Source organism: Cornus florida, unplaced genomic scaffold, assembly GCF_030987335.1.
Source record: "Cornus florida cultivar Cherokee Brave unplaced genomic scaffold, ASM3098733v1 CherokeeBrave_3.0.0_Hap2_Chr06, whole genome shotgun sequence".
NCBI classification, from domain to species: domain Eukaryota; kingdom Viridiplantae; phylum Streptophyta; class Magnoliopsida; order Cornales; family Cornaceae; genus Cornus; species Cornus florida.
In genome coordinates this window covers 84,316,112-84,323,522 of record NW_026775576.1, presented here as the reverse complement: position 1 = coordinate 84,323,522, position 7,411 = coordinate 84,316,112, and positions in this window count along the sequence as shown.

Below are 7,411 nucleotides of genomic sequence, written 5' to 3'. Positions count from 1 at the left end.
GTTAGTGTCAATCCAACTTCTTTGTCTAACTTCAAAAGAATATGAAATCTTTCCATCCTCCACATAAGTCATCAATTTCCTTGCAACAACTATTTGTTGCAAATTGTGACTAAAAAAATAAGTCCATATTATTTATGGAAATAAAAATACTTAGCTTCCTCTTCCATGTGCAACACCGGTAAATTCCTCCTAATGACACACCCTCTTGAATAAATTCTTGATTAAGAATTTAGTGCTGAATATTTATTCAGTCTCCTATCCTCACTCGGTGTCATTCCAATAAGTACTTAATCCAGTACTAAATCCTCCTTCCGACTTGGTAACAACTTCTAAAATTTTCAAGAAGATGTTCAGCAAATCCAGCACCTCTGATATATCATCATGGCGTTTTAGTGATCTTTATTTACCACTACCTCACGCATACCGAAACATTAACAATCACCAATATCATGGCGTTGTAATATGATACGAATCCACACCTAACGTAAAGTATATCAAATTAATCGTTCTAGATTGTTTGACTCGTAGTGATGGTTTAATTATCCCATCCCAAAACGCACCATAATGACACATGTCCAGGTCCAATAGATTGGTTAGATTTATGTGTATCTACCAAATCCTATGACCGTATGCTCACAAATTTAGCGTAAATAGCGCTATGACTCCATGTTATTAAAACAATAATTGATTGATCACACACTTATGTCCACAACTAAACCACATACCAAATCCCGAGTAATTAACAAAAAAAAAAAAAAAAAAAAAAATAACATAAAGCACGTATGATAAACACAACAGAACAAAATATACTCCTACTTAGGACATCGTTCTTTCTAGAAAAGAAAGTCTCCTTTGAAATCAACCTTACTAGATTGTTTCAAAATTTCCTTTTATAGTTTTGTAAATAATCATTCAACCTCGAAACATATCCTTTAAAACATAGCTTAAAAGCAACATTTGTTAGTCTAAGCAAATACTAAGGGCTTAACCCTCATCCTCCCTATACACGGAATGTAAACTATCTAACTTGGCTTTATAAAGTGAATTAGAACGTCACAACATAATCCATATGCCTTTTTGTATGTGATTTAAAAATTATGTATTTCGTTCTGATAAGAACACATCCGATCCCCAAACTCCTGAACAATACTTCTTATATACCTCTTTTAGAGATGATAAGAAAGCTTAATTATTTGTAGATTGATCAACCCTAATTCTACTAATAACATTCGCTATACTATTAGTAATTCAGATCATCTCGTGCGATCATCCATCTTCAAGATTTAGTACCCTCTCTACTGAATGCACATAAATCTCCTCCATTAGGATCCTCTTCGGCTCCTACTCTTCGCTTGTCTCCTTTTTGAGATCAACTGAAGTCGTGTTGGTTCCGATATGCGGTGACCTATCACGTACACCTAAATCATTCCTTGGCTTATACTTTTAAAGTAACGCCAAACGAACCTAAACCGTCAATCCTTAACTCTGCTTTCGGGCAATGAAATCGATAACTTACTCCTTTACTTCTTTGGGTTTTTATTGCTTTCGCCTTGAACCCAATCCTCCTCCTAATGCCAACCATTCTGTAACTACAGAATCTAATTGACATCAGCTCCTCCTAACGAACCGTAAATAGAGTACAACGAATCCTAATATGAGCTCTAAGTTTTAAGAGACGCAACGCGGAAGTCACATAACGAAAGACACTCCTAAGGACACTTGAACCTGGAGTGCTCTGATACCAACTGTGATACCCCCGAATTTCCGAATGTGGGTTGGCCAGGCCCACGCCCGAATACCCGAGGATATCAAAACAAATTGATAATAAACGAACACAGAGTACAAAAGAATAAAGAAGAATAAATAAAATGCTGACAAGAAACTAAAATGATAATCTAATAATAAACCTCATAATATATTTCCATTAATTAATAAAGTCTTCTGATAAAACTGATCCTCCAAAATACAACTCGGGAATCCATACTGTGTGGACCCCTAGAAAATCCAAACTAAACAAATGACAGTATTCTAAAACAGGAAACTGAATCATAAAGGAACTCCTATGTAACATCGGAAGAATGAAGTAGATTGATCCCCGCTCAGCACGAACAACCTCTACTCGTGACGAACACCTGAAAAACAATGGTGGGTCAGGCCCACAAACAAGTTCTACTTTACTACAGTCCAAGCAGAGATCCGATACACGTATACATCCTAGTCAATCCAACAGTAACTAGTAGTCCGTATATATATATATACACACTAAAGGAACCTCACTAGACTATAGGGTTGTCTCAACCTGAATAGTAGGCAACATGCAAAACGCACATATAGTGGGCATGAGTACCTAGACCTACCAGGGTACACAACTACACTATATCTAGCTACACATCCCTGGCGATATACGCACCCTAACCACTGATCCTGAGACTCAAGCTCATATCATGGCACCATACTTATATATATAAAATCTAGTGACCATCCTATCCAGTATAAATTAATCCTCCATAAGTCATTCAACTTGTTCAGCTGACCTGACTTGAATATAAGTAGGACTTAATATTTTAGTTAATCCATTCCCTTATATAATAAATTAATCCTCTATAAGTCATTCAACTTGTTCAGCTGACCTGACTTGAATATAAGTAGGACTTAACATTTTAGTTAATCCATTCCCTTATATAAAATAGGTAGGACTTAACTGATAAGTTAATCCGTCCCTAGAATGCCACCGTCCCATACCGGTGCATTAAACCACACAATCCAACAATTGATGTAATAATTAAAGAAATACATCAAACATTCCAGAAATAACTATGATAATATGATATCAAGTTATCACAGAATATGAATGACTTATTATTTATTTAAGCTCATATATCATATGTCCTACACAAACTGAATCTTATACATGATGATATTTTATTATATCGTCAAATAAGTATTCTCCATATCCAATTCATCCTACACATTTATTCTCAATTGCTAAAGCATTTTAAAAGATTAAATCCATTCGTTTGTGTAAACATTTAAATAGCAAGCATCGTTATGATTGAGTGTATTTAAATTTATTTAAACCCAAACCTAATCCCTATTTAATGTTCAGGAATCCTAGGCATGTTTCTACGTTCCATCATTCCACATATATGAAAAATACATAATTCAAACATATAAAAATTCACACCAGAAATCAAATCAAAATCATGCATTTTTTAATTTATAACACAAGAACAGATATGACCCAATTTCACAAAAACCTATACGTTAATCCAATTAAACATGCATAATTATTTAATTTTATGTGTTTAGTAAATCCTGGAATTTCCTAGGCATGTACAGAAACATGAATCAAAGGGAAAGAGATAGAAGAAGAACTTGCCTTAAACTTTCGGATTGAAAGTTAAACTTCTTCTTCCTTGATCTTCTCTCTAAAGGGTTTTCTCCTCCTTCCTCCCTCTTTCTCCTTCTCTCTCTAACTCTCTCTCTAGAATATATTGCGTGATATATTTTCACTCCTTTTTCAACCTATAGTTGTGTATTTATAGGCTAAATAATAACCCTATTCCTTTTCCCAATCCAAGTCAACTTAATAAAATAAAATAAAAATGAAAATATTAAAAAGGTAACTTAAAATATGTTACGTATATAATCTATGTATATCCTTATTAATTAAATAAAATATATACATTAGATTATTTAGTAATACTAAAGTTACCATAATATTAAAAGGTAACTTAAAACATGTTAAGTATATAATCTATCTGTATTCTCATTAAATAAATAAAATATATACATCAGATTATTTATTTATACTAAAGTTACCATAATATTAAAAAGGTAACTTAAAACATGTTACGTATAAAATATATGTATATCCTTATTATATAAATATATAAAATATATACATCAGATTATTTATTAATACTAAAGTTACTATAATATTAATAAATTACTTTCCTTTTTATATATATGTATATACATATATATCTATATATATACATATACAACTATCCATGGATAATTATCCATACCCATCCAACCTCCTATCCAAGCAGTCCATGCGATCCAATTGGTTGGCCAATTACCACTAACCATAACCATAAAAGAAAAATAAAATAAAATAATAAAAGAAATGAAAACATTTAATTTACAATTAATTAACATTAATCAAATACATCATTTAAGCACACAATCTAATTAAACAAATAATACAAATAACACCTAGACAAAATACAAATAACACATAGATAAGTAGCCAATTAATCAAGTAACACTTAATTCAATTAAACACATAAACAATTAGTCAAATAATCAATTAAACAATTAAAAAAAATATAATAAAAATAAATAAATAAATACCGAGACTATCCTTTTAAAATTAGGGGTATTACAATCTATAATAAAACACTTATTTTATTTTAAATTAAAACGAAACGCCAAATACAAAACTCGAACCAAACAAGGCCTAAGTAAATAATTTTCACCACGCTCTCTCAAATAGTGGGTTCCACTCACATCTCTGGTGAGAGAGAATGACTTATGCCGACTCCGCTAAAAAATAATTTTTCATTAAGTAAAATCACCACAAACAGACTAGTTGGTATTTTGAAATGAACTTTGTTTACCTTTTCCTTGAAAAAAAAAAAAAAAAATTAAAAAAAAGGTGAAAAAAATTGTAGAAGAGCTCTACACAACACAATAAATAGTCTTATGTATAAGAGTTTTGACCAATTCATGGCAAATTTCCACCACAATCAATAGACTATATCTACCATCATACAATTGTAACACCTGATATTTAATATGCAACAAGAAATATGATGGAGATAGGGGTCATTTAGTGCAATGTTAAATTACTCTATTTCTTTAGGTAAGCCAAAGATTGCTTCAAGCATAAAATTAAGGAATCGTTTTGTTCAAATAAGACACAAATTTAGTCTCCATCCGTGGAACGTAATAACCTTTCAAAAATGGAGATAAAATAGCATGATGAGATCGATCACACTTTGGAGCCATTAGACTTGATTAAGATCATTCACCTAACTGGACCTAGGGCTTCTGTTGGTCACCTTCAATGTTTTGGTCAAGTCAGGCACCCATGACCATTTTCTTATTTTCAAACCAGCTGAAAAAAACAATAATAAAAATAAAATAAAAAAGTCTTTATTTTCCATACACAAGTCCAAATACAATTATACATGCAATTAGGTAGAGCAGGTATGATAGCTTGTTTGGACGGTGGTATCCTATGCTCTCATAGTAGTCCCACTATTCTTCTTCTTCTTCTTCTTCTTTTTTTTTTTCTTTTTTTTTGTGTCATTCAAAGGTGTAAAGGTCTAAAGCCAAGATGGCAGTACATTGACATAAAACCAAGCCAGAAAAGGCATACAAATCTTGAAGCAAAGCAAATAAATGAATAACAGGTTCCAGATTTGTGGAGAACAGAGCCCAACACTCTGTAAACGGAACCACTACAGAAGAAAGTAGCAAACTGGAGAGACCGAAAGGTCTGGCCATCAGCATGGTAACCGCTCCAAAACTACAACCACAAGGCACTCCGACACATAAAATCCCGCATAAGATCTAATTAAGGAGAAAATGATCAAATCTAAGCATGAAAAAACCACTATTTAGTTGACCTTTACCAACTTCCGACTTCAAAGACATATATACTATTTTAGTCCAATCTTTATTATTATGATTGATTCGATTGATTCAATTTTAAACCATTGGGTCAAACACCACCTACTTCAAATAATTGGACAAAAAATTTAGCATAATGTTGTGATCTCTGTAGTCTGTAGATACAAATTTCATGAGATGAATTGAGAGCATAGTTGGTTGGATTCCAATATTCATTGTACTAAACACATAGAGACTTGTATAATTATGTATCTACAGCGAAAGAAAAATGTAATTGGCATACATCTTTTGATACTTTGTCTTGGACCAATGCGAGAAGTACTGTGAAACTAATACGTGTGTATATATTTTAAATGCGGTGCTATTGGAACCTATAGTATCCTTCGAAACTGGAATTAATGCACGTTAACGTAGATGGTACAATACTTTCTCTCCAAATAAAAGGTTAAAAAATTTAAGCTTTGTCAGAAATATTATAGCAAGTCTGTGTGCTTTTATAGGAAAAATGAATATAAATTCTCCCAGATGGGTTCAAATTCTATTGAATCTTACATGATATTTGTTGGACACAGTGGAAACAAAAGAGTGAAAAAAAATAGTGAAAAAAAATAACAATTTAAATCATAACACAAGATATATACGTTATTCATCCAAAATCAAGGTTACAACCATGGATGAGAAGATATTCACTATATATGTAGAGATATTAGAATAGTAGAGAATTTCAACACCAAACAATGCACACAAACTCTTGACCGAGTTCTCCGTGTACTCCATGAGACTCCCTCTCGCTATCAGTGTTCACTCTACCAAACCCCATCAAGGTACTCTCTCATGAAGCTACATCTCTCTTAACTCATAACTCTCAGTAATAACCTAAATGTCTATTTATAGAGTCACATACCTAATTCCTTTGTGGACAAGGATTACCATTTCTTATAGTCCAATTCACGTCTCTATAAAAAATTACCATAAAAATACACTCTAAAATAGAAACTAATAATAATGGGAATTTGAGACAAAATTCCTAACAATCTCCACCTTGGCTCAAATTCCATTAAGTCAATCATCGCCTCTTATGGCAATTGAATCTGGACAATTCTCTACAACTTCAATCTTCTCGATCTTATTGCAGAACTTGGATTATCCCCTCACTATACGTTGCTCAATCAGTCCACCTTGACTACTTAGGCTCCATGCCATGTAACCAAACCGATTGACTCCACTTACAACTGAAGCCCGTTGTAGCACATGTTGAGACTTCTTGTGTTTTCTGGATCTCCTTCACCTTTGGCTCTGAAACCAGTTGTTGGGACACAGCGGAAGCAAAAGAAAACAACAATTCAAACCACAACACAAGATATATACGTGGTTCACCCAAAATCAGGGTTACATTCACGGATGAGAAGAGATTCACTATATATGTAAAAATATTACAATAGTAAAGAATTTCAACACCGGACAATGCACACAAACTCTTAACCGAGTTCTCCGTGTACTTCACGAGACTCCCTCTCGTCATTAGTGTTCACTCAACCAAACCCGTAACTTACCCCTATCATCAATGTACTCCTTCCTAAGGCTACATCTCTCAGAACTCATAACTCTCAACAATAGCCTAAATGTCTATTTATAGAGTCACATACCCAATTTCTTTGTGGACAAGGATTACAGTTTCTTAGAATCCAATTCACGTCTCCATAATAAATTATCATAAAAATACATTCTAAAATAGAAACGAATAATAATAAAAATTTGAGACATAATT